Source organism: Ranitomeya imitator, chromosome 4, assembly GCF_032444005.1.
Source record: "Ranitomeya imitator isolate aRanImi1 chromosome 4, aRanImi1.pri, whole genome shotgun sequence".
In the NCBI taxonomy this organism is placed as follows: domain Eukaryota; kingdom Metazoa; phylum Chordata; class Amphibia; order Anura; family Dendrobatidae; genus Ranitomeya; species Ranitomeya imitator.
The window spans coordinates 100,395,092-100,423,017 of NC_091285.1; positions in this window are offsets into that span (position 1 = coordinate 100,395,092).

Below are 27,926 nucleotides of genomic sequence, written 5' to 3' on the forward strand. Positions count from 1 at the left end.
ATGTGTGTCTGCGTGTGTATGGGTTGTGTATGTGCGTGTAGTTTGTCTCTCTGTCGTGTGTGGGTTGTTTCTGTTTGTGGGTTGTGTCTGTGGTGTGGTTACCTGTGTGTGTGTGGATTGTGTCTCTCTATGGTGTGTGGGTTGTGTCTGTCTGTGGTGTGTCTGTTGTGTGTCAGTGTGGGTTGTGTGTCTGCGTTGACTGTGGGTTGTGTCTGCGTGTGTGTGTTGTATCTCTGTGTGGGGGGGGGGGCTGTGTATGTTTGTGTGTTTAGATATCTTGTGAGAATACTGAGGTGTGTATGTATATACACTTGTCCTGCATGCATGTTCTGTGTATATGATGTGTACCCGCTTGTGCATCTGTTATATAGCATGTGTGTACTAAGGACATGTAGGATGTGTGTGTCTGTGACTGTATGATGTGTATGTAATTAGCATGTGTTGTCCAGTACATGTGTGCTGTATATAATGCAATTTAACCCCTTCACCACCTTTGACGTTCATATAGGTTGTATCCTTGCCTTTGATACAATCTTGCACACTGGCAATATAATATATGGAGGACTATGGGGGATGCATTATAATATATTGATGACTATGGGGTGCATTATACTATATGGAGGCATATGTGGGTGCATTATACTATATGGAAGACTATGGGGAGGCATTATACTATATGGAAGACGATGGATGGTGCATTATAATATACTAGATGGTAGCCCGATTCTAACGCATCAGGTTCTAGAATATGTATTTATGTATGTACATAGCAGCCACATAGTATATAGCACAGGCCACGTAGTATAAAGGAGCCATGTAGTATATAGCAGACAAATACTACGTGGCTTGTGCTATATACTATGTGGCTGCTATATACATACATATTGTAGAATACCCGATGCGTTAATACAGGCCATGCAATATATAACAGTGGCCACGCAGTATATAACACAGCCACGTACTATATAACACAGCGCACACAGTATATAGCAGCCACGCAGTGTATAACACAGGCGACGTAGTATATAACACAGGCCACATAACATATACAGTTAGGGCCAGAAATATTTGGACAGTGACACAAGTTTTGTTATTTTAGCTGTTTAAAAAAACATGTTCAGAAATACAATTATATATATAATATGGGCTGAAAGTGCACACTCCCAGCTGCAATATGATAGTTTCCACATCCAAATCGGAGAAAGGGTTTAGGAATCATAGCTCTGTAATGCATAGCGTCCTCTTTTTCAAGGGACCAAAAGTAATTGGACAATGGACTCTAAGGGCTGCAATTAACTCTGAAGGCGTCTCCCTCGTTAACCTGTAATCAATGAAGTAGTTAAAAGGTCAGGGTTGGATTCCAGGTGTGTGGTTTTGCATTTGGAAGCTGTTGCTGTGAGCAGACAACATGCGGTCAAAGGAACTCTCAATTGAGGTGAAGCAGAACATCCTGAGGCTGAAAAAAAAGAAAAAATCCATCAGAGAGATAGCAGACATGCTTGGAGTAGCAAAATCAACAGTTGGGTACATTCTGAGAAAAAAGGAATTGACTGGTGAGCTTGGGAACTCAAAAAGGCCTGGGCGTCCACGGATGACAACAGTGGTGGATGATCGCCGCATACTTAATTTGGTGAAGAAGAACCCATTCACAACATCAACTGAAGTCCAGAACACTCTCAGTGAAGTAGGTGTATCTGTCTCTAAGTCAACAGTAAAGAGAAGACTCCATGACAGTAAATACAAAGGGTTCACATCTAGATGCAAACCATTCATCAATACCAAAAATAGACAGGCCAGAAATAAATTTGCAGAAAAACACCTCAAGAAGCCAGCTCAGTTCTGGAAAAGTATTCTATGGACAGATGAGACAAAGATCAACCTGTACCAGAATGATGGGAAGAAAAAAGTTTGGAGAAGAAAGGGAACGGCACATGATCCAAGGCACACCACATCCTCTGTAAAACATGGTGGAGGCAACGTGATGGCATGGGCATGCATGGCTTCCAATGGCACTGGGTCACTTGTGTTTATTGATGACATAAGAGCAGACAAGAGTAGCCGGATGAATTCTGAAGTGTTCCGGGATATACTTTCAGCCCAGATTCAGCCAAATGCTGCATAGTTGATTGGACGGTGCTTCATAGTACAGATGGACAATGACCCCAAGCATACAGCCAAAGCTACCCAGGAGTTCATGAGTGCCAAAAAGTGGAACATTCTGCAATGGCCAAGTCAATCTCCAGATCTAAACCCAATTGAGCATGCATTTCACTTGCTCAAATCCAGACTTAAGACGGAAAGACCCACAAACAAGCAAGACCTGAAGGCTGCGGCTGTAAAGGCCTGGCAAAGCATTAAGAAGGAGGAAACCCAGCGTTTGGTGATGTCCATGGGTTCCAGACTTAAGGCAGTGATTGCCTCCAAAGGATTTGCAACAAAATATTGAAAATAAAAATATTTTGTTTGGGTTATGTTTATTTGTCCAATTACTTTTGACCTCCTAAAATGTGGAGTGTTTGTAAAGAAATGTGTACAATTCCTACATTTTCTATCAGATATTTTTGTTCAACCCTTCAAATTAAACGTTACAATCTGCACTTGAATTCTGTTGTAGAGGTTTCATTTCAAATCCAATGTGGTGGCATGCAGAGCCCAACTCGCGAAAATTGTGTCACTGTCCAAATATTTCTGGCCCTAACTGTAGCACAGCCCATGCATAGTATATAACACTGCCCACGTAGTATATAACAGTGGCCACGTAATATATAGCGCAGCCCACGCAGTATATAGCACAGCCCACAGAGTATATCACACTGCCTATGTAGTATATAGCAGCCACACGGTATCTAACACAGCCCACGTAGTATACAGCAGTGTGGGCACCATATCCCTGTTAAAAAAATAATTAAAATACAAATAGTTATATACTCACCCCCTGGGATCCACCGAAGCTCCGGCGATACGCGCGCGGCTGCCGCCATCTTCCGTTCCCAGGATGCATTGCGAAATTACCCAGATGACTTAGTGGTCTCGCGAGACCGCTAAGTCATCTGGGTAATTTCGCAATGCATCGTCGGGAACGGAAGATGGCGGCAGGCGCGTGCGGCTCGGTGGACTACGGAGGGTGAGTATAGCAGGTTTTTTGTTTTTTTATTATTTTTAACATTAGATTTTTTACTATTGATACCCCATACGCAGCATCAATAGTAAAAAGTTGGGGACACATAGGGTTAATAGCAGCGGTTACGGAGTGCGTTACCCGCGGCATAACGCAGTCCGTTAATGCCGGCATTAACCTTGTGTGAGCGGTGACCGGAGGGGAGTATGCGGGCACCGGGCACTGACTGCGGGGAGTAAGGAGCGGCCATTTTCTTCCGGACTGTGCCCGTCGCTGATTGGTCGTGGCTGTTTTGACGCGACCAATCAGCGACTTGGATTTCCTTGACAGACAGAGGCCGCGACGAATGAATATCCGTGACAGACAGAAAGAAAGACAGACAGACAGAAAGACAGACAGACAGACGAAAGTGACCCTTAGGCTGGTTTCACATTGGCGTTTTTTGGGGTGCGTTTTTGCGGTAAAAAACGCAAAAAAACGAATGGTGAAAAAAACGCATGTAAACGCGTGCAAACACTGCGTTTTTTTGACGCATGCGTTTTTGCATGTGGTGAAAAAAACGCGGCATTTTGACGCGTTTACATGCGTTTTTACATGCGTTTGCGTTTTTTAAACACATGCTGAGAAATGTGTGACAGCTGCCAATCATTAAAATAAAGTAAATAACCCACTATAAACAGAAATAGTTAGGGGTAGGGGTAGGGGTAGGGTTAGGGGTAGGGATCATAACCCTAACCCTAAAGGGATCCTACCCCTAACCCTAACCATAAAGGGATTTGGTTTAGGGTTAGGGTTAGGATCCCTTAGGGTTAGGGGTAGGGTTAGGGTTAGGGTTAGGGTTAGGATCCCTTAGGGTTAGGGGTAGGGGTAGGGGTAGGGGTAGGGTTAGGGGTAGGGTTAGGTTCCCTTTATCACCTTTATGTTAGGGGGTGGCATATCTGTGTTTTCTGTTTTTTTAATAAAAAAACGCATGCGTTTTTTACCGCAAAAAACGCATGCACCAAAAAACGCATGCGTCCCCATTGACTCCAATGTATTTTTTGGCCCCAAAAAAAACGCATGAAAACGCATGCGTTTTTTTTTTGGTCCAAAAAATGCTTCTAAAAATACTACAAGTAGCATTTCAGAAAATGAACGCATGCAGTAAAAAAACGCATGCGTCACAAAACGCGACCAAACGCGTACACAAAAAAACGCATGCATTTTCAATGTTAAATATAGGAAAAAAAACGCATGCGTTTTTTTGAAGAAAAAAAAACGCTGCAGACAAAAACGCAAGTGTGAAACCACCCTTAGACAATATAATTGTCTAAGGGTGGTTTCACACTTGCGTTTTTGTCTGCAGCGTTTTTTAATTACTTCCATATAGTATAATTGGTTTCATATAGTTCTCCATCTACTATATAATAGTAGATGGAGAACTATATGAAACCAATTATACTATATGGAAGTAATTCTAATATTTGGAGGGCTCTGTGTGGGGGGCATGATAATACTTGACGGGCTATGAAGAAGCCTTTATACTTTATGAAGGGCTGTTTTGGGGGCCATTATACTGTATGTAGTTCCTTTATACATTACTAGATGACAGCCCGATTCTAAAGAATCGGGAGTCTAGAATCCATATATACTTTATTTATTCAAATGTAAAAATAATACAATTAATAAATAATAGTAAGAAAGAACAAAAAATGGCTGCACTCACCAGCTCTTGACAATTCTTGTTATTTAAGGTACAGTTACACAGGATCCATGAACATGCTTATGAGGGGAGGGATGAAAGACATCAGACGACAACTTTGCGTGTTGTGGCAAATGCCACAACAACGGTTCTTTGCTTAAGAACAATGTCAGGTAGTAGGAAAATAGCCAGTTAATAATAGGCAATAGTTCTTTGCAGGAATGCAGATATTAATAAATAGGCAGTTTATATTGCAGAGAAATTGCTGGGCAATAATGGACAATGTCCTTATGTGGCAAATAATAGAGCAATATACCCAATGTGGCAAAGAAGGGGTTAATAAACGGCAGTCTCTCAGTATAACAGTCAGTGAATAATAGGCAGTATATGGAGAAAACACCAAACAAAAGTTCAAAATTGGTGTGAAAATGTCACTGAACCACTTCACAACTAAATATATATAGTTTTGGTAAATGGTATTATCATTTTTTTGACGAAATTCGGCAGGAGCTTGAAGAGCAACGTCACTGGGCCCGCCTCCACGCAGTAGAAACTTGCTGTGAGGTAAAAATTCAAAAATCACACCAAAATGGCGGGCGGAGTGTGTCACAGTACGGCACGTTTCTGATTGGTCGCTCGCAGCAGGCGGCAACCAATCAGACACTGGACACTGTTGACGTCACTTATCTCCGGACATTAGCTCCGGACATTATCTCCGGACATTAGCTCCGGACAGGAAGTTGGCACAAATTGCAGGAAGTAGTATTCTAGGCAATTATATATTAGATAGAGGGCTGTATGGGGCTCACAGCTGGGGATCATACTGTGGCGGGATAATTGAGGGGGTACAATAAGGTCTCATCATACTGTGTGTTTGGAGGAATCATTGTGGGGGATCATAGTGTTTGCGGGGCACCTTTGTTGGCATCATACTTTATGGGGCAATGAAAGAGGAATCTGGGGGCTTCAATAGGAGGAAAATTACTTTGTAACGGCAGCAATGTTGTGAGATATGTACCTATGTGATCCAGACAAATTCTTTTTTTGGCGGGGATGGTGGAGCAATAAGAGCTTGTGGTTTGGGGCCCCATGATCTCTTTGTATGCCCTGGTGCAGGATACATTGTCCTTTTCACAATCATCTCTGCTGGAGGACTGATGGCCCATAACTTACACACCATGTCCAATGCTGTCCCTCGGTACATACAGGCATTCAGCCATATTTTTCTTGAGCGTCGGTTGTGCTCGCAACCCTTCCCACTCTCACATCCCTTACTCAACCCAATTGGAAGGCCCCTGCTATTAGCTCCGGACAGCCCTGTGTGCGGCACTTGTGATTGGCTATGCGTTTCGGGAGAAGGAGGCGTGATCTGTTTGGACATCTTTTTTCTATTTCTCTAAATTAAAATGTCCACTATTGTCCTCATTTTTACAGTATAGATATAAATCTGTATGAACCAGACTTATTCCTACCAATTTAAAAAATTTATCATGGGGGGGGGGCGTCGTTCTGCACTTCGCCTCAGGCAGCACAGAGGCAAGGTTCACCCCTGGGTGTACTTATCTGCCCTGTTGAGGGCAGAGCAAAGTACTGATGTGCACAGGCACCGGGAATGGTCAGAGAGGCCCAGCACCTCTGCACTGCAGTACTTTGCTCTGCCCTAAACAAGGCAGATAAGTACGCCTGCGCTATGCCGGGGAGCCTTTGAAGATGGGATCGCAAGAAGATGGGAGGCCCCAGACCTGCGACACCCATTGGACCAGACCACCCTGCAGGTGAATATAATAAAAGTTATTTTTCTTATTTTACAAATCGGATCGGGGGCTTATCTACAGCATTATAGAATACTGTACATAAGCCCTGAAAGGGGGCCAAACCTGGTGACAGGTTCCCTTTAAGTTAAAAATAAGACTAGGTGGGTGTAGAACCTGTGTAGGTCTGCTGTGCTGAGGACCCTGATATCTCATGCAACAGCTCAAACTGCTCTTCTGCTCAGCCACGGTCAGGTGCCACAGCTACGTAGATTCCTATTGGTAGAAAAATTAAAGGATAGTAATACAGGGAGTTGACTGATGATCAATTTACACAAGTTGGAAATTTGACAATGGTGATGCAGCAGTCAGTCATGGGTCATGCATGAGGTATCATGGTCTGGGACTGCATTTTCAGTTTTGAATTTAATTTTAAATTATGACTAGGTGGGTGAGGGACTGGTGTAGGCATGCTGTTCTGAGAACCCTACCTCAAGCAACAGCTCAATCTGCTTTCCTGCTCAGCGACACTCAGGTGAATGAAACATCAGGTTCGTAGACTACTATTGTTAGAAACATTTAAGGATAGAAACACAGGTAGTTGACTGAAAGTAAGTGCAGGCCTGCTGGCCTGGGAGTCCTACTTCTACAGGCAACACACATGAAGGAGGCTCAACTTAGAGTCCAAACATTTAAAAAAAAATATTACCACACATCACTAGAGTACCATCAATTTCCCCAGAATAGAAATATAGTATAATGGATCTCTGACACCCCTTCCACTACAGGCAACCCACCAGATGGAGACTAGGGTTAAGCGAAATGGATTGGACAATTTCAAAAATCGCCAACTTTTAGCAAAGTCGGGTTTCGTGAAACCCGACCCGATCTCACTGTGGGATCAGCCATGAGGTCGGAGATCTGTGCGCCAAAGTCGCGTTTTGTATGACGCTTTCAGCGCCATTTCTCATCCAATGAAGGCGGACGCAGGGTGTGGGCAGCGTGATGACTTTGGTTATCGGTCCCCACCATCTTAGAGAAGGGCATTACAGTGATTGGCTTGCTTTCTGCGGCATCTCAGGGGCTATAAAGAGGCGTGCACGCCGACCGCCATCTTACTTCTGCCGATCGTAGTATAGGGAGAGGTTGCTGCAGCTTCATCAGAAGAAGGGATATAGCTAGGGAGGGAAGATTAACACCGAAACTGCTTGTGCTGTAGCGATTTCCACTGTCCAACACCACCATTTCTTTGCAGGGACAGTGGAGTTTTTTTTTTGGTGCAACAGCTCTGTAGCTTATTAGGCTGCATTCTTAGGCTCCTGATAGCTGCATTGCTGTTTGTACGCCGCTGTGCAAACCAACTCCTTTTTTCAAAGCAAAAATCCTGTTGCTCCTTTCTGCACAGTTCTCTTGTTTCTTTGTCCACACTCTTTTGTGTGCAGCAGTCATTTTTATTGCTGCCATACTTGTCCTTTGATCATTGTAGGGAGATTGAAATTGTACTACAGCCCTTGTATTTTTTGATATATCTGGCAGCCACGTTCTGCCACTGACATTGTGTAGTGTAATACACAGAGCCTGTTTTTTTGCTGCATTGTCCCCCCAAAAAAAGGGAGTTTTAAATTGCCAAAAAGTTTCTATATGTCAGTTCTGTTTGTCGTATATCTGTCAGCCACGTTGTGCCACTTCCATTGTGTAGTGTACTGTAATACACAGGGCCTGTTTTTTGCTGAATTCCCCCCCCCCCCCCCAAAAAAAAAGGGAGTTTTAAATTGCCAAAAAGTTTCTATACATCAGTTCTGTTGGTCATATATCTGCCAGCCACGTTCTGACACTTACATTGTGTAGTGTAATACAGTGTGCCTGTTTTTTGCTGCATTCTCCCCCCCAAAAAGGGAGATTTAAATTGCCAACAAGTTTCTATATGTCAGTTCTGTTGGTCGTATATCTGCCAGCCACGTTCTGCCACTGACATTGTGTAGTGTAATACACTTGGCCTGTATTTTGCTGCAGTCTCCCCCCCCCCCCAAAAAAAAGAGAGAGTTAAATTGCCAACAAGTTTCTATACGTCAGTTCTGTTTGCCGTATATCTGCCAGCCACGTTCTGCCACTGACATTGTGTAGTGTAATATACTGGGCCTGTTTTTTGCTGCATTCTCACTCCCAAAAAAGGGAGATTTAAATTTCCAACATGTTTCTATACGTTAGTTCTGTTGGCCACGTTGTTCCACATACATTGTGTAGTGTAATACACTGGGCCTGTTTTTTGCTGCATTCTCCCCCCCCCAAAAAAAGTAAGAATTAAATTGCCCACAAGTTTCTATACGTCAGTTCTGTTTGTCGTATATCTGGCAGCCACTTTCTGCCACTGACATTGTGTAGTGTAATACACAGGGCCTGTTTTTTGCTGCATTCTCACTCCCAAAAAAGGGAGATTTTAATTTCCAACATATTTCTATATGTTAGTTCTGTTGGCCACGTTGTTCCACATACATTGTGTAGTGTAATACACTGGGCCTGTTTTTTGCTGCATTCTCCCCCCCAAAAAGGGAGATTTAAATTGCCCACAAGTTTCCATACGTCAGTTCTGTTTGTCGTATATCTGGCAGCCACGTTCTGCCACTGAGATTGTGTACTGTAATACACTGGGCCTGTTTTTTGCTGCATTCTCCCCCCCCCAAAAAAAAGTAAGATTTAAATTGCCCACAAGTTTCTATACGTCAGTTCTGTTTGTCGTATATCTGGCAGCCACTTTCTGCCACTGACATTGTGTAGTGTAATACACAGGGCCTGTTTTTTGCTGCATTCTCCTCCCCCCCCCCCCCAAAAAAAAAGAGAGAGTTAAATTGCCAACAAGTTTCTATACCTCAGTTCTGTTTGTCGTATATCTGCCAGCCACGTTCTGCCACTGACATTGTGTAGTGTAATACACTGGGCCTGTTTTTTGCTGCATTCTCACTCCCAAAAAGGGGAGATTTAAATTTCCAACATGTTTCTATACGTTAGTTCTGTTGGCCACGTTGTTCCACATACATTGTGTAGTGTAATACATTGGGCCTGTTTTTTGCTGCATTCTCCCCCCCAAAAAGGGAGATTTAAATTGCCCACAAGTTTCCATACGTCAGTTCTGTTTGTCCTATATCTGGCAGCCACGTTCTGCCACTGACATTGTGTAGTGTAATACACTTGGCCTGTATTTTGCTGCAGTCTCCCCCCCCCCCAAAAAAAAGAGAGAGTTAAATTTCCCACAAGTTTCTATACGTCAGTTCTGTTTGTCGTATATCTGGCAGCCACGTTCTGCCACTGACATTGTGTAATGTAATACACTGGGCCTGTTTTTTGCTGCATTCTCCCCCCCCCCATAAAAGGGAAATTTAAATTGCCAACAAGTTTCTATACGTCAGTTCTGTTGGTTGTATATCTGGCAGCCACGTTCTGCCACTTACATTGTGTAGTGTAATACACAGGGCCTGTTTTTTGCTGCATTCTCCCCCCCCAGAAAAGATGGATTTAAATTGCCCACAAGTTTCTATACGTCAGTTCTGTTTGTCGTATATCTGGCAGCCACGTTCTGCCACTGACATTGTGTAGTGTAATACATTGGGCCTGTTTGTTGCTGCATTCTCCCCCCCAAAAAAGGGAGATTTAAATTGCCCACAAGTTTCTATACGTCAGTTCTGTTGGTCGTATATCTGCCAGCCACCTTCTGACACTTACATTGTGTAGTGTAATACATTTGGCCTGTTTTTTGCTGCAGTCTTCCCAGCAAAAAAGGGAGATTTAAATTGCCCACAAGTTTCTATACGTCAGTTCTGTTTGTCGTATATCTGGCAGCCACGTTATGCCACTGACATTGTGTAGTGTAATACACTGTGCTAGGGTTGGCGGAACGCACCGAATATATTTATTAAGTAAGATTGGTGCGTTCGCCACCCGGGATCCACCGTGCAGGAAAGAACCTGCTGCTAAGTGAATGGCAGCACTATATGGCGGTACACTGTGATTACACACATGAGTTAACTTCACCCTGTGTGAAGGAAGCGATCCCTGTTAAGTCACAGGGTTGCGGTACCGCACAGAGAGCGCAAGCAAGAAACCACAGAACTCTATCCCCGGACACAGGATTAGAGTTAGTGTAGACCTGTTGCGATTGACACCACAATAGGGGTATCTGAGGTAACTATTATGCACAGAAGTCTATGCTGTGCCACACTAGCGGACGCCTCTAACCACCCAGACTTGGGTAAGGTAAGCGCGCTAATAGCGCACGGCGCTGCACTGGCGGTCACAGCAGTTAGACGCTGCTTCGTGTGTTAAGGCTGTGAGTTCAGCCGGGCGCTAGATTGCAACCATACACCTTACGCGAACAGTCATACACAAGGGATGGGTTTTTTAAGGAACGACTTGCACTCATCAACACACACACGATAACAATAGTATACTAGCGCATGGCCGTGCGGTCATGCAAAGCTTATATAGCTGCAGCACGTTCAGGACCCTTCAAAGAAGGACCAATGGATTTGCAGCAGTACCTGTTGCATGTGACCCTAGATCTCCATTGAGAGATCTTGCCCTGGGCATGCTCATTGTGTGCAAAGCAGGACTTAGACTCAGAAAAGCCTGCTCGCTGCAGATCAGTGCAGGGTACCATAGCAGAGCCTGGAGAGGCAGTAGTAACCCTTTGCACAGTACCAGTCTCAGTGAGATGCTGGGAGCGACGTCTCCGCTGAGCAGGCTCCACTGCGGCCGATGCAGAATGGGAGACCGCAGCAGACACGGATCGAGATTCCCCCTGTGCAGCAGAGGAAACTCGACTCCTAACATCACCCCCCCAGAGCCCCCCCCCAGAGCCCACGCCCCCCCCCCCCCCGAGCCCCGCCACGCTTAAAAGCTGCAATGAGCAGTGGAGCCCGAACGTGCTCCACAGGCTCCCAGGTTCTATCCTCTGGGCCGTGACCCTTCCAGTCCACCAGATAAAATTTCTTGCCACGTACCACCTTGCACCCCACGATAGCATTCACCTCAAACTCATCCGTGGATGAACCCGATGTCCTGGCAGATGACTCAGAAAACTGGGACAAATGAACGGGTTTTGAGAGGGAAACGTGAAAAGTATCGGTGATACCAAGGCGTGGAGGAATAGCCAAACGGTAGACCACAGGGTTGACCTGTTACAGAACCTTGAATGGGCCAATGTAGCAAGGCGCAAACTTAGTGGACTCAACTAGCAGCCTGATGTTACGGGCGGAGAGCCACACTAAGTCACCAGGAGCAAAGGTCGGAGCGGGGTGCCGGTGTGTATCAGCCGAAACCCTCATTCTCTCCTTGGAGGCCCAGATGGCATCCTGAGTGTGGTCCCAGATGTCACGCGCCTCCACCGCCCAGTCTGCCACCCTAGAGTCGGTGGATGACACAGGCATGGGCACAGGGACACGCAGATGCTGGCCGTTATTAAGGAGAAAAGGAGTCTGACCAGTGGAATTGGCTACGGCGTTGTTCAATGCAAATTCCGCCCAAGGTAGCAAAGATGCCCAGTCATCCTGCCTAGCAGATACAAAATGCCGCAAGTATGTCACCAGAGTCTGGTTGTTTCTCTCTACCAACCAATTTGTCTCGGGATGATATGCAGAGGAGAGATTCAGCTCTATGCTGAGTAAACGGCAGAGCTCTCTCCAAAACCGAGACGCAAACTGGGGACCCCGGTCGCTGACAATTTTATCAGGCATTCCATGTAAGCGGAAAATATGTTTTATGAACAACACCATCAAGGCCCATGCAGAAGGTAACCGTGGAAGCGGCACCAAATGCACCATCTTGGAAAAATGATCGGTGACTACCCAGATAATGGTGCAGCTACGAGACTTGGGTAAGCCCACCATGAAGTCCATACCGACCATCTCCCGGGGCCTGTCTGCCACCGGCATGGGGTAAAGCAACCCAGCAGGCCATTGCCGAGGAAACCGATTCTGGGCGCAGGAGACACACGCCCGAATATAGTCCCCGACGTCACGGGCCAGTACGTCCTCGCCAAAAGCTCAGATGTCCTCTTGGTCCCAAAATGTCCACCCACTCTGGACGAGTGAGCCCAAGAGAGAACCTCCAGTAGCAAATTCGCTGGCACGAAAGTCTTGCCCGGGGGCACGGACTCAAGCGAAACCGGAGCCACAGTTCTCAGGCTCTTAGAAGGGACAATAAAACGAGGCTCCTCCTCCTCCTCCTCAGATGACACTATGGAGCGGGAGAGAGTGTCGGCACGAATGTTCTTCTCCCCGGAGAGAAAATGGAGAGTAAAATGGAACCGGGAGAAGAACAGGGACCATCTAGCCTGGCGAGAATTCAGCCGCTGGTCCGTCTGTGTATATACCAAGTTCTTGTGGTCAGTGAACACTTGGAAGGGAAAGTGAGCTCCTTCCAAGAGATATCTCCACTCCGAAAAAGCCAACTTTATGGCTAGCAACTCCCTGTCCCCGATGGAATAATTCCTCTCTGCTGGTGTGAAGGTCTTGGAGAAGAAGAAGCAAGGATGCTTCCGACCTTGAGCATCCTTTTGGAAAAGGACTGCTCCAGCACCAACGGATGAGGCATCCACCTCCAAGATAAATGGTTTATCTACATCGGGGCGATGTAGGATGGGAGCGCTAGAGAAGTGTGACTTAATCGAGAGAAAGGCTTTGGAGACCTCCTCTGACCACAACTTGGGATTTGCTCCCTTCTTGGTGAGGGCAACCAAAAGAGCCACCAAAGTTGAGAAGTGTGGAATGAACTGGCGATAGTAATTAATGAACCCCATAAAGCGCTGCACCGCTTTAAGAGAATGGGGTTTCTGCCAGTCCATCACAGCCTGTAGCTTGGCAGGATCCATAGCCAAACCCTGGGCAGAGATGATATAACCAAGGAAAGGCAAGGACTACTGCTCAAACACACACTTCTCCAACTTGGCGTAGAGGGAGTTTGCCCGTAAGAGGTCGAAGACTTTGCGAACATCTCTCCGATGGGAGTCAATATCTGGAGAGTAGATGAGAATATCATCCAGATAGACTACAACCGAGGTGGTGAGCATATCCCGGAAGATGTCGTTCACAAAGTCTTGGAAAACGGCTGGGGCATTACAGAGCCCAAAGGGCATCTCCAGATATTCATAGTGTCCATCCCTGGTGTTAAAAGCCGTCTTCCATTCATCCCCCTCACGGATGCGAATCAGGTTGTAGGCACCCTGCAGATCTAATTTTGTAAATACCCTTGCTCCCCGTAGCCTATCAAAAAGCTCAGATATCAGGGGTAATGGGTACTTTTTCTTAACGGTGATGGCGTTAAGACCCCTGTAGTCTACGCATGGACGTAAGTCTCCAGTCTTCTTCTGTACGAAAAAGAACCCAGCCCCTGCTGGTGACACTGACTTCCTAATGAATCCTCTAGCCAGATTCTCTTGAATGTACTGAGACATTGCCTCCGTCTCCGGGAGAGATTACGGATAGACTCGACCCCGGGGAGGCTCAGCACCAGGCAAGAGGTCAATAGGACAGTCATAGGGGTGGTGAGGCGGAAGAGTCTCCGCAGCCCTTTTGGAGAACACGTCTGCATAGGGCCAATAGTGCTTGGGGAGAGAGGAAAGATCTGCGGGTACCTGTGTTGTAGCAACCTGAACGCACTCCCTCTGACATCTACTCTCGCAGGATTTACTCCATCCCAAAATTCTCCCTGAGGACCACTCTATATGAGGAGAATGATAACGTAGCCATGGTATCCCCAACAGGACCTCATCAATTCCCTCAGGAATGACTAATAGGGAGATAATCTCCTGATGTGATGGAGACACAGAAAGCGTGATAGGAATGGTTTGGTGGGTAATCTGTGAGGGTAGTGTCGACCCATTTACCACTCGAACGGTTACTGGCTTGGTGAGCATCACCAGGGGTATTGCGTGACGCTGGGCGAAAGCGGATGACATAAAATTACCCTCTGCCCCAGAATCCACGCATAGCTCTACCATAAGAGTGGATGGGCCTATGGTAATTGTCCCATTGAAGGACAACTTTGAGGCAAACGTCGCCGTGTCTAGTGTACCTCCTCCTACTGCCACTAGACGCTGACGTTTCCCCGACCGCTGAGAACACTTGGAGGCAAGATGTCCTGACTGCCGGCAAGCATGACAAACCATATGTGACTCGGACGCCTGGACAGGGGATTCCAAAGGTTTGGCGAAGGTGGGAGCCAGCCGAAACCTCTGCCTACACTGGGCTCGCTCCAACCCTCGCTCGTGAAAACGAAGGTCTATGCGAGTTGATACAGCTATGAGCTCCTCCAGTGTGGTGGGAATCTCCCTAGTGGCCAAAGCGTCTTTCACATGGTCAGCCAGCCCCCTCCAAAATACGAGAATGAGGGTTTGGTCTGGCCATTCCAACTCAGACGCTAATGTCCGGAAGTGAACAGCAAAATGGCTGACCATGGTTGAACCCTGAGTCCAAGCCAGCAGTTGGAGCACTGTTTCATGGGTGACTTGAGGTCCTACAAAGACCTGTTTCAGAGTGTCTGGAAACCAAGGAACACTCCGCACCACATGATTGTTGCGCTCCCACAGAGGCGTAGCCCACTCCAACGCCCTGCCCGACAAGAGAAATATTATGAATCCCACCTTTGCCCGCTCTGTGGGAAAACGTGCAGCCAGGAGCTCGAGGTGTATACCACACTGGCTCATGAAACCCCTACAGGACTTACTGTCCCCAGAGTATTTCTCAGGCAAAGGGAGGTGAGAGAGAGTCGGAACAGGGGTGGCAGTGGGCAAAGCTGCTGCAGCCACGCTAGCAGCCTGAACAGCAATTGCAGTAACATCCACCGCCGAGGTTACACGCTCAAGAGACGCCAACCGGCCCTCCAGCAGCTGGATGTACCCCTGCAATCGCTGTTTATCCGCCATTACTTAGCCAGATCCTGGCGCTAGTATAATGTTAGGGTTGGCGGAACGCACCGAACATATTTATTAAGTAAGATTGGTGCGTTCGCCACCCGGGATCCACCGTGCAGGAAAGAACCTGCTGCTAAGTGAATGGCGGCACTATATGGTGGTACACTGTGATTACACACACGGGTTAACTTCACCCTGTGTGAAGGAAGCGATCCCTGTTAAGTCACAGGGTCGCGGTACCGCACAGAGAGCGCAAGCAAGGAACCACAGAACTATATCCCAGGACACAGGATTAGAGTTAGTGTAGACCTCTTGCAATCGACACCACAATAGGGGTATCTGCGGTAACTATTATGCACAGAAGTCTATGCGTGCATAAGGGTGCAATCACATCAGAGGACAGAGAATTACACTTTGATTTTTTTTTTTTTTGCGGTCGCCGGTAAACAGTTAATTACCGGCGATCGCAAAACAGGTTTTACCGACCCCGATCATGTTCTTTGGGGTCTCAGCTACCCCCGGCAGCCGAGACCCCGGAGAAAATCCGACTCTGGGGGGCGGTATTTACTTTTTCCACAGCGCCGTTACTTTTGAAGATGGCGGCGCCCACCGGGAGCCACGAGGAGAACCGGGGGAGATAGATGAGTATCGGGGGGCTATCTGGGACCACCTTTCTCTATCCTCTGATGTGCGATCACATCAGAGGACAGAGAAATTAAAAAGAAAATGCGGGGTCGGTAAAAAAAACCCCGGATCATGTTCTCTGGGGTCTCGGCTACCCCCGGCAGCTGAGACCCCGGAGAAAATCCGACTCTGGGGGGCGGTATTTACTTTTTCCACAGCGCCGTTAATTAATGGCGCTGTGGTTTAAGTACCCTTAGCGGCCGCCGTTAAAAGGCGTATCGGCTTTCGCTAAGGGGTTAAGGAACGACGACTTGCACTTATCAACACACACACGATAACAATAGTATACTAGCGCGTGGCCGTGCGGTCATGCGAAGCTTATATAGCTGCAGCACGTTCAGGACCCTTCAAAGAAGGACCAATGGATTTACAGCAGTACCTGAGCATGTGACCCTAGATCTCCATTGAGAGATCTTGTCCTGCGCATGCTCAGTGTGTGCAAATCAGGACTAAGTTCTAGTAACTACAGGACCTTCCTGAGCATGTGACCCTAGATCTCCACTGAGAGATCTTGCCCTGGGCATGCTCAGTGTGTGCAAAGCAGGACTTAGACTCAGAAAAGCCTGCTCGCTGCAGATCAGTGCAGGGTACCATAGCAGAGCCTGGAGACGCAGTAGTAATCCTTTGCACAGTACCAGTATCAGTGAGATGCTGGGAGCGATGTCTCTGCTGAGCAGGCCCCACTGTGGCCGATGCAGAATGGGAGACCGCAGCAGACACAGATTGAGATTCCCCCTGTGCAGCAGAAGAAACTCGACTCCTAACACACTGGGCGTGTTTTTTGCTGCATTCTCCCCCCCAAAAAAGGGAGATTTAAATTGCCCACAAGTTTCTATACATCAGTTCTGTTGGTCGTATATCTGCAAGCCAAGTTCTGACACTTACATTGTGTAGTGTAATACACAGGGCCTGTTTTTTGCTGGGTTCTCCCACCCAAAAAAGGAAGATTTAAATTGCCAACAAGATTCTTTACCACAGTTCTGTTGGTCGTATATCTGCCAGCCACGTTCTGCCACTGACATTGTGTAGTGTAACACACTGGGCCTGTTTTTTTTGCTGCATTCTCCCCCCAAAAAAGGGAGTTTTAAATTGCCAAAAAGTTTCTATACGTCAGTTCTGTTGGTCTTTTATCTGCCAGCCACGTTCTGCCACTGATATTGTGTAGTGTAATACACAGGGCCTGTTTTTTGCAGCATTCTCCCCACCAAAAAGGAAGATTTAAATTGCCCACAAGTTTCTATACGTCAGTTCTGTTAGTCGTATATCTGGCAGCCACGTTCTGCCACTGACATTATGTAGTGTAATACACTGGGCCTGTTTTTTGCTGCATTCTCCACCCAAAAATGGAGATTTAATTTGCCCACCAGTTTCTATACGTCAGCTCTGTTTGTCGTATATCTGGCAGCCACGCTCTGCCACTGACATTGTGTAGTGTAATACACTGGGCCTGTTTTTTGCTGCAGTCTCCCCCCCAAAAAAGGGAGATTTAAATTGCCAACAAGTTTCTATACGTCAGTTCTGTTGGTCGTATATCTGCCAGCCACGTTCTGACACATACATTGTGTAGTGTAATATACAGGGCCTGTTTTTTTGCTGCATTTCCCCCCCCAAAAAAAATGGAGTTTTAAATTGCCAAAAAGTTTCTATACGTCAGTTCTGTTGGTCGTATATATCTGCCAGCCACGTTCTGCCACTGACATTGTGTAGTGTAATACACTGGGCCGGTTTTTTTCTGCATTCTCTCCCCCAAAAAAGGGAGATTTAAATTGGCAACAAGTTTTTATACATCAGTTGTGTTTGTGGTATATCTGCCAGCCACGTTCTGCCACTGACATTGTGTAGTGTAATACACTGGGCCTGTTTTTTGCTACATTCTCCCCCCCAAGAAAGGTAGATTTAAATTGTTCACAAGTTTCTATACGTCAGTTCTATTTGTCGTATATCTGCCAGCCACGCTCTGCCACTTACATTGTGTAGTGTAATACTCTGGGCCTGGTTTTTGCTGCAGTCTTCCCACCAAAAAAAGGGAGATATAAATTCTCCAAAAGTTAATATATACCTTCTACCTTGTTTAATAGTACCATATAACGGTTGTTATTTTGGTAACATTTCCCCAAAAATGAAGTCTGGTGGAAGAGGCCCTGGGCGGTCGTTGCCAGCTGGTACTGATGGTGGTGGTGGTAGTGGAGCATCTGGTGGTACTGGGAAAAGCAAGATAGCACCAAAGGCTCGAGGTGTTGAGCCAGCGTCATCGTCTGGCTACACAAGGCCTCGAAGGCTCCCTTATTTTGGAGTTGGAAAACAGCTTTTACAGCTGGAGCTGCAGGAACAAGTTTTGGCTTTCCTTGCTGACTCAGCCTCTAGCTCTTTCGCCTCCTCTTCAGAAGGTTCGAAATCTAAAAGCTGCGAGTCATCAGTGGCTGCTCCTGGTCCGGAAAAAGTAGCTTCCTTGTGTCCTTCACCCAAAACAAAAGTGAAGGATGCGGCAGGCAACACTACACTTTACTCCATGGAGCTCTTTACACATACCGTGCCTGGGTTAGAGAGGGAAATTGTTAAAAGCCCATTACAAGATGAATCGGACATGGAGTGCACAGATGCACAGCCACAGCTAGATTATTATGCTGTTCCATTGACTCAGATCACTACATTGCCCTCGCAGTGTACTGAGCCAGAATCGGACCCTGATGAGACTATGGTGCCCAGTCCCGAATGCTATAGCACCTTACACAGTGACACAGAGGACGGTGCACATGACATTGAAGAGGAGATGATAGATGACCCAGTTGGTGACCCAGATTGGCAGCCATTGGGGGAAGAGGGTGCTGCTGCCAGTAGCTCAGAAGCGGAGGAGGATGATCTGCAGCAGCCATCTACATCGCAAAAGCTGTCATCTGGCAGGCCCGTATCAGGCCAAAACGTATGTCAAAAACCACAACAGGTGTAGGACAGCGTGGCCATCCGGTGACAGTAGCACAGCGTGCAAAGCCTGAAAAGGTATTCCATAGTAGGACAAGTGCAGTGTGGCAATTGTTTAACCAAGATCCAAATGATCAGTCCAAAGTTATATGTAAGAAATGCTCCAAGACCTTTAGCAGAGGGAAGAATGTTCAAAATTTAAATACAACGTGCATGCGTAGACATTTAACCAGCAGGCACTTGGAAGCATGGACTAACTACCAAACGTCCCGTACCGTTGGTGCACCTGCTCATATTGAAGCTAGTCAGCAACGCAACATTGCTTCCCTCACTGGAAGCCCACCAGTTATGACACCACCAGTAGCAAATGTGGAGGTATTGTCACAAGGCAGTCAGGGAATCACAAGGTTCTTGGTTGGAAACACTGTAGGTAGGCCCATATCAAGAATATCATCACCAACCCTCTCTCAATCTGCCATGTCCACCACCACCTCCGCTAGTTCCACCATATGCAGCTCTCCAGTCCAGCCCAGCCTACAAGAGACTCTTGATGGCATAAGAACGTATTCTTCCTCTCATCCGCGTACACAGGGTTTGAACGGCTACATTGCTCGACTAATCTCGTTAGAGATGATGCCCTACTAGTTGGTTGAAAGCAAAGCTTTCAAAGCCCTGATGGCCTACGCAGTACCACACTATGACCTACCCAGTCAACACTTCTTTGAGAGAAAAGCCATCCCAGCACTCCACCAACATGTCAAAGAACACTTTGTCCATGCACTGAGGCAATCGGTCAGTAGAAAGGCACACCTCACAACAGATGCATGGACCAGTAGGCATGGCCAGGGATGCAAGGTCCACAGGGGACAGCCATAGTGGCACAGTTCTGCCTAGCCCACGGTCTAGGAAACAGTTGGCTGTAGGCGTTCGCCCCCCCCCCTCCTCCTCCTCCTCCAGAAGCGAAAGCTCGTCCACAGAGCGTAGTCGCACGACCACTCCATCTGCTGCTGCCAGTGTTGCACCCGAGGTGTCCCATTATCGAACAGCTTGTGGTAAGCGTCAGCAGGCTGTGCTGCAAATGAAGTGTTTGGGCGACAACAGACACAGCGCAAGTAGTGGCCGAGTACGTGCAGCAAGAAACTGAGTCATGGCTGGGCAGTGTACATCTTGAGGCAGGCAAGGTAGTAAGTGATAACGGAAGGAATTTTATGGCTGCCATAGCCCTTTCAGAACTGAAACACATACCTTTCCTGGCTCACACCTTGAACCTGGTAGTGCAGTGCTTCCTCAAAAATTACCCTGATTTACCAACCCTGCTCCTGAAGGCTGTATGCTGAACCATCAGCGATCGCTGAATCTTCCCCAGCACCGCCTAATAATCAACGTTGCAACAAGGTGGAACTCCACACTGCACATGCTTCAGAGGCTGTGCGAACAGAGGCGTGCTGTCATGTATTTGTGGGAGGATACACATACACGGGCAGGCAGTTGGATGGCAGACATGGAGTTGTCTGGTGTGCAGTGGTCGAAGCTCCAAGACCTCTGTCAAGTCCTTCAGTGTTTTGAGGAATGCACACGGCTGGTCAGTGCAGACGACACCATCATAAGCATGAGCATCCCACTAGTGCGTCTGCTGATGCAAAGTTTGACGCACATTAAGGAGCAGACGTCTGCGGCCGAGGAGGAGGGAAGCCATTGTCTGCTCAGGGAAGTCTCCGGGATGAGGTGGCGAATGAAGAGGAGGAGGAGGATGATGGGAAGAATATTTATGGGAGGAGGATGCTTCTCATGGGGCAATAGAAACTGGTGGCATTGCAAGGTCAGGTACAGGGTTTTTGTGGGCCACAAGTGATGTAGATTTTCAAGAAAGTGCTCCTCAACCCAGCACAAGCAGTGAATTGACACCTGGAACTTTGGCCCGCATGGCAGAGTATGCCTTGTGTATCCTAAAACGGGACCCCTGCATTATCAACATGATGACCGATGACGATTACTGGTTGGCCTGCCTCCTGGATCCACGATTAGTGTTGAGCGATACCTTCCGATATTCAAAAGTATCGGTATCGGATTGGTTTGGCCAATATCGGCAAAATATCGGATCTCGCCGATATCGATACCCGATATCAATGCAAGTCAATGGGATCAAAATATCGGAATTAAAATAAACCCTTTCTTTCCTTGTAGCCTAATTCCACATGAAGGAAAACAACTAAGAATAACGTAGAATGTATCGGAGGAGGTGGAGGGGACATTAACCCTGCTGTTCTGTTGGTCAAAAATGACCGACTTTGAACTTCAATATTCTTTAAAATATTCAAGATGCGGCTCTGAAACCCATGGCCGACCGACCCATCCTCATTTAAGTCAATCAACCACAAGTTTCAGAACCGCATCTTGAACACCCCAAAAAATACCAAAGTTCAAAATAGGTCTCCCCAGACCGAACAGAACAGCAGGGTATAAAAGGCATAGAGGTTTAGCCCATTCAAATGGAATAGCAGGAATTATAAATTTTTTAAGACGTTCGGAGTCCAAAAGATTTTGACTGTGAAAGTTTTTTAGATTTTGTCAGATATTTATGTTTGTTTCTCTACTTCCATGCTCTGCACCTTGTTTTTTACTTCTAACACACTCTTCTTCTACATCCTCACCAGCAGCATATTTTTCATCAACTTCTTCTTCACCTTATTCATATTCTTCTTCACCTTCTTCCTATCATCCTTTTTTTAAAAAAATTCCTCATATTCTTCTCATTCAACTCTTCTTCTTCATATTCAACTTCATCATCTCCTTCATATTCCTCTTCTTCATCAAAATCTTATGTGTGACAATCATGCATTCCTGTAGTTGTTATCTGTAAAATTTGAAGATTACACCTTCCGTTCTGCCTGTCACAAAAGATTTAAAACAGGATTTTGGCCTGCAGTTTGGCCTGCAGCAGCAGGTTTTTTCCAGGGGCACCACGAGGAGGAACGGACTCACCCCCATACAATGCTTAGTCTTCTTCTGCTTATAATTTAGATAATATCTTTTGCTCTGATTTTTAGTCTTAAGGTACCGTTACACTAAGCGACGCTGCAGTGATATAGACAACGATCCGACCTAAACTAGATCGCTGGAGCGTCGCTGTTTAGGTCGCTGTAGAGACGTCAAACACAGCAACTCCAGAACGATGCAGGAGCGATCCAGTGACGTAACGGCGACTCACTTATCGTTCTCGCTCCATGTAAAAACGTTGCTGGCGTCGTTGCTTTTTATGTCAAACATGACGATACACGCCGATCTAGCGACCAAATAAAGTTCTGGACTTCTAGCTCCGACCAGCGATATTACAGCGGAATCCAGATCGCTGCTGCGTGTCAAACACAACGAGATTGCTATCCAGGACGCTGCAACGTCACAGATTGTTGTTGTTCTCGCTGCAAAGTTGCTGAGTGTGACGGTACCTTTATGCTTAATGTTCTTCTGCTTTTTGTTCTGCAGCTTCTTGTTCTTTTGCTTCTTGGTCTTCAGGGTTGTCATGCTTAGGCTCTTGAACTTGGAACTGTAGCAGGAGGTACAAGAAGGCCGAGGAACTGCCGAGAACCAGCTGACAGTACTGAAACCCAGATGGCTACCCAAAGGTAGAAGAGCCAATGGCATGACCGAGTACTAGCTGACGGTGCTGGAACCCGGTTACTAAGCAGGAGGTACCTGTGCCACAAAGCACTACCAAGGACCACCTGACGATGGTGGAACTCGGATACCCAGAAGGAGGCACCTAAGCCAAAGGCTCTGCCCAGAACCAGCTGACGGTGCAGGAACCAGGATGGGGAGCAGAAGGTAAAAGAGCAAAAGACACTGCCAAGAACCAGCTGACAGTACTGGAACATGGATGGCTACACGAAGGTAGAAGAGCCAATGGCACGACCGAGTACCAGCTGATGGTGCTGGAACCCGGTTACTAAGCAGGAGGTACCTGTGCCACAAAGCACTACCAAGGACCATCTGACGTTGGTGGAACTCGGATACCCTGAAAGAGGCACCTAAACCAAAGGCTGTGCCCGGAACCAGCTGACGGTGCTGGAACCAGGGGGACCTAGTCAAGATTGTGTTGCCAAGAACCAGCTAACAGTGCTGGAACTCAGGCAGCAGAAGGTCCACAGTAAAAGAAAAAATAGGTAGGCCGCGATCCAGCCACAGTTACCAAAAATCAATAGTCCTACATGGGAGCTTGTCCTATTGGCACTACAGAACCAGCCTTGATTGCCACTTCCCGCAGCCCACATAGGAAGCCCCAAAACTGCAGGCACCATGGAGTCGGCTAACCCGACCGCAACACGACAGGACAATGTTTTGGAGTGTAAGTGACCTTGACACTACACGGAACCAGCTGACGGTGCTGGAACCAAATAAAGTTCTGGACTTCTAGCTCCGACCAGCGATATTACAGCGGAATCCAGATCGCTGCTGCGTGTCAAACACAACGAGATTGCTATCCAGGACGCTGCAACGTCACAGATTGTTGTCGTTCTCGCTGCAAAGTTGCTGAGTGTGACGGTACCTTTATGCTTAATGTTCTTCTGCTTTTTGTTCTGCAGCTTCTTGTTCTTTTGCTTCTTGGTCTTCAGGGTTGTCATGCTTAGGCTCTTGAACTTGGAACTGTAGCAGGAGGTACAAGAAGGCCGAGGAACTGCCGAGAACCAGCTGACAGTACTGGAACATGGATGGCTACACGAAGGTAGAAGAGCCAATGGCACGACCGAGTACCAGCTGATGGTGCTGGAACCCGGTTACTAAGCAGGAGGTACCTGTGCCACAAAACACTACCAAGGACCATCTGACGTTGGTGGAACTCGGATACCCTGAAAGAGGCACCTAAACCAAAGGCTGTGCCCGGAACCAGCTGACGGTGCTGGAACCAGGGGGACCTAGTCAAGATTGTGTTGCCAAGAACCAGCTAACAGTGCTGGAACTCAGGCAGCAGAAGGTCCACAGTAAAAGAAAAAATAGGTAGGCCGCGATCCAGCCACAGTTACCAAAAACCAATAGTCCTACATGGGAGCTTGTCCTATTGGCACTACAGAACCAGCCTTGATTGCCACTTCCCGCAGCCCACATAGGAAGCCCCAAAACTGCAGGCACCATGGAGTCGGCTAACCCGACCTCAACACGACAGGACAATGTTTTGGAGTGTAAGTGACCTTGACACTACACGGAACCAGCTGACGGTGCTGGAACCAGACTGGGCAGGAGGATTACCCATGCCAAAGACACTGCCGAGAACCAGCTGACGGTACTGGAACCCAGATGCGTTGCCCAAGGTGCAAGAGCCAATGGCACGACCGATTACCAGCTGACGGTGCTCGAACCCGGTTAATAAGAAGAAGGTACCCATGCCACAAAGCACTACCAAGGACTGGAACCAGGCTGGGCAGGTGGGAGTACCCGTGCCGAAGACACTTCTGAGCAGCAACTGGCGGTGTTGGAGCCCAGGAAATACATGACAGAGTGTAGGCTGAGGCCTAATTGGAGCAAGTTGAAAGGGAACCTTTAACCCCCCCAGACGTTAGCAACTCAAAAAGCAACCTTGTACAGCACTAAGACTGCACAAGAAATAGGTGACTCTTTTAGTTATGCTCCTTGCACACGCAGAACTAAACACTTATAAAATGTGTCCCCTGATACCAAGAAACCATCCCGGAGGTGGGACTTTACTTCGTACTGAGATACAGCACAGCTGGCATTCAGGCCTCCTTGGCGCTGGGCACCGCCTCCTCAGCATTGTTTGAATCTGTCACGGAGCCTGCACTGTTATGTTAAACCTTGGCCATGCGCATCATTTGGTGTCAGGCTGACTGCGCCTGTGCGGGCGCGCTGCCAGAGATCATGCCCCGCAGTGTCTTCTGATTTAGTCACACTCTGGGTCTGGGATTCATGGCCATGCGCAGTGCATATCTTCACCTCTCACTCCTCTCCATCTGCCCTCTTATGAGTGTGCGGCGCCAGCTGATCCATAATCACATGCCATGGCCGTGACACCTCACAGTCTGAGGAAGGTGGAAGCAGATGAGTAGGAGGTGAAGATATGCACTCGGCTTGCCCATGAATCCCAGGCCCGCAGTGTGACAAAATCAGAAGACACTGCGGGGCGGGATCTCGGGCAGCGCGTACGCACAGGCGCAGTCAGCCTCACATCAAATGATGTTAGAAGAAGGGCAGTGCTAACTGCGCATGCTGTTGTGAATTCTGTGGTCAAGCTCCCTCCTGTGGTCATGAGTGGTACTTCGGCTGGTTCTGTCTATGAGCTTCCTTTGGTGGATGTGAGTGGGGCTGCGGCTTCTGAGTTTCCTTCCTCAGGTGACGAGGTTAAGTTGTTAGGTGCTGCTCTATTTAACTCCACCTAGTTCTTTGTTCCTGGCCTCCAGTCAATGTTCCAGTATTGGTCTTGCTCTCTCCTGGATCGTTCTTGTGGACTGTCTGCCCTGCATAAGCTAAGTTCTGCTTGTGTTACTTTTGTTTGCTATTTTTTCTGTCCAGCTTGCTATATTGGTTTTTCTTGCCTGCTGGAAGCTCTGGGACGCAGAGGGAGTACGGAGTCGGTACGGAGGGTCTTTTTGCGCCCTCTGCGTGGTTGTTTGTAGGTTTTTGTGCTGATCGCAAAGCTATCTTTCCTATCCTCGGTCTATTCAGTAAGTCGGGCCTCACTTTGCTAAAACCTATTTCATCTCTGTGTTTGTATTTTCATCTTTACTCACAGTCATTATATGTGGGGGGCTGCCTTTTCCTTTGGGGAATTTCTCTGAGGCAAGGTAGGCTTATTTTTCTATCTTCAGGGCTAGCTAGTTTCTCAGGCTGTGCCCGAGGCGCCTAGGTCTGGTCAGGAGCGCTCCACGGCTACCTCTAGTGTGGTGTGATAGGATTAGGGATTGCGGTCAGCAGAGTTCCCACGTCTCAGAGCTCGTCCTACGTTATTAGTAACTATCAGGTCACTTTGTGTGCTCTTAACCACCAGGTCCATTGTGTTTCTGAATCACCAGTTCATAACAGTACTGGAGGTCCAAAGTACTAATGCTTCTCAATAGAGGGAAAAGAGAAGTTCTGAGACCATTTTTTTTTCTCTGCACTGTGTTTTGTCTTTCTTTTCCCCTAGACATGTGGGTGGTTCAGGACACAGGTGTAGTGATGGACATTAAAGGTCTGTCTTCTTGTGTGGATAATCTCACTGCAAGAGTACAAAAAATTCAAGACATTATGGTTCAGAAATCTATGTTAGAACCTAGAATTCCTATTCCTGATTTATTTTCTGGAGATAGAGCTAAGTTTCTAAATTTCAAAAATAATTGTAAACTGTTTCTGGCTTTGAAACCCCGCTCCTCTGGTGACCCAGTTCAACAAGTTAAGATCATTATTTCTTTATTATGTGGCGACCCTCAAGACTGGGCATTTTCCCTTGCGCCAGGAGATCCTGCATTATGTAATATTGATGCGTTTTTTCTGGCGCTCGGATTGCTTTATGATGAATTTAATTCAGTGGATCAGGCAGAGAAAAACTTGCTGGCTCTGTGTCAGGATTAGGATGAGGTAGAGATATATTGTCAGAAGTTTAGGAAGTGGTCTGTGCTCACTCAATGGAATGAATGTGCGCTGGCAGCAATTTTCAGAAAGGGTCTCTCTGAAGCCCTTAAGGATGTCATGGTGTGATTTCCTATGCCTGCTGGTCTGAATGAGTCTATGTCTTTGGCCATTCAGATCGATCGACGCTTACGTGAGCGTAAAACTGTGCACCATTTGGCGGTATTATCTGAGTATAAACCTGAACCTATGCAATGTGATAAGACTTTGACCAGAGCTGAACGGCAAGAACACAGACGTCGGAATGGGCTGTGTTTTTACTGTGGTGATTCCACTCATGCTATTTCCGATTGTCCTAAGGGCACTAAGCGGTTCGCTAGGTCTGCCACCATTGGTACGGTACAGTCGAAATTTCTTTTGTCCGTTACTTTGATCTGCTCTTTGTCATCCTATTCTGTCATGGCATTTGTGGATTCAGGCGCTGCCCTGAATTTGATGGACTTGGAGTTTGCTAGGCGCTGTGGGTTTTTCTTGGAGCCCTTGCAGTATCCTATTCCATTGAGAGGAATTGATGCTACGCCTTTGGCCAAGAATAAGCCTCAATACTGGACTCCAGTGACCATGTGCATGGCTCCTGCGCATCAGGAGGATATTCGCTTTCTGGTATTGCAGAATCTGCATGATGTGGTCGTGTTGGGGTTGCCATGGCTACAAGTCCATAACCCAGTATTGGATTGGAAGTCTATGTCTGTGTCCAGCTGCGGTTGTTAGGGGGTACATGGTGATGTTCCATTTCTGTCTATTTCATCATCCACCCCTTCTGAGGTCCCAGAGTTCTTGTCAGATTACCGGTATGTATTTGATGAGCCCAAGTCCAGTGCCCTACCTCCGCATAGGGATTGCGATTGTGCTATCGATTTGATTCCTGGTAGTAAGTTTCCTAAAGGTCGACTGTTTAATTTGTCTGTGAATGAGCACGCCGCTATGCGGAGTTACGTAAAGGAATCCTTGGAGAAAGGTCATATTCGCCCGTCGTCGTCGCCATTGGGAGCAAGGTTCTTTTTTGTGGCCAAGAAGGATGGTTCGTTGAGACCTTGTATTGATTACCGCCTTCTAAATAAAATCACAATCAAATTTCAGTACCCCTTGCCGCTGCTGTCTGATTTGTTTGCTCGGATTAAGGGGGCTAGTTGGTTCACCAAGATAGATCTTCGTGGTGCGTATAATCTTGTGCGTATTAAACAGGGCGATGAATGGAAAACAGCATTTAATACGCCCGAGGGCCATTTTGAGTACCTGGTTATGCCATTCGGACTT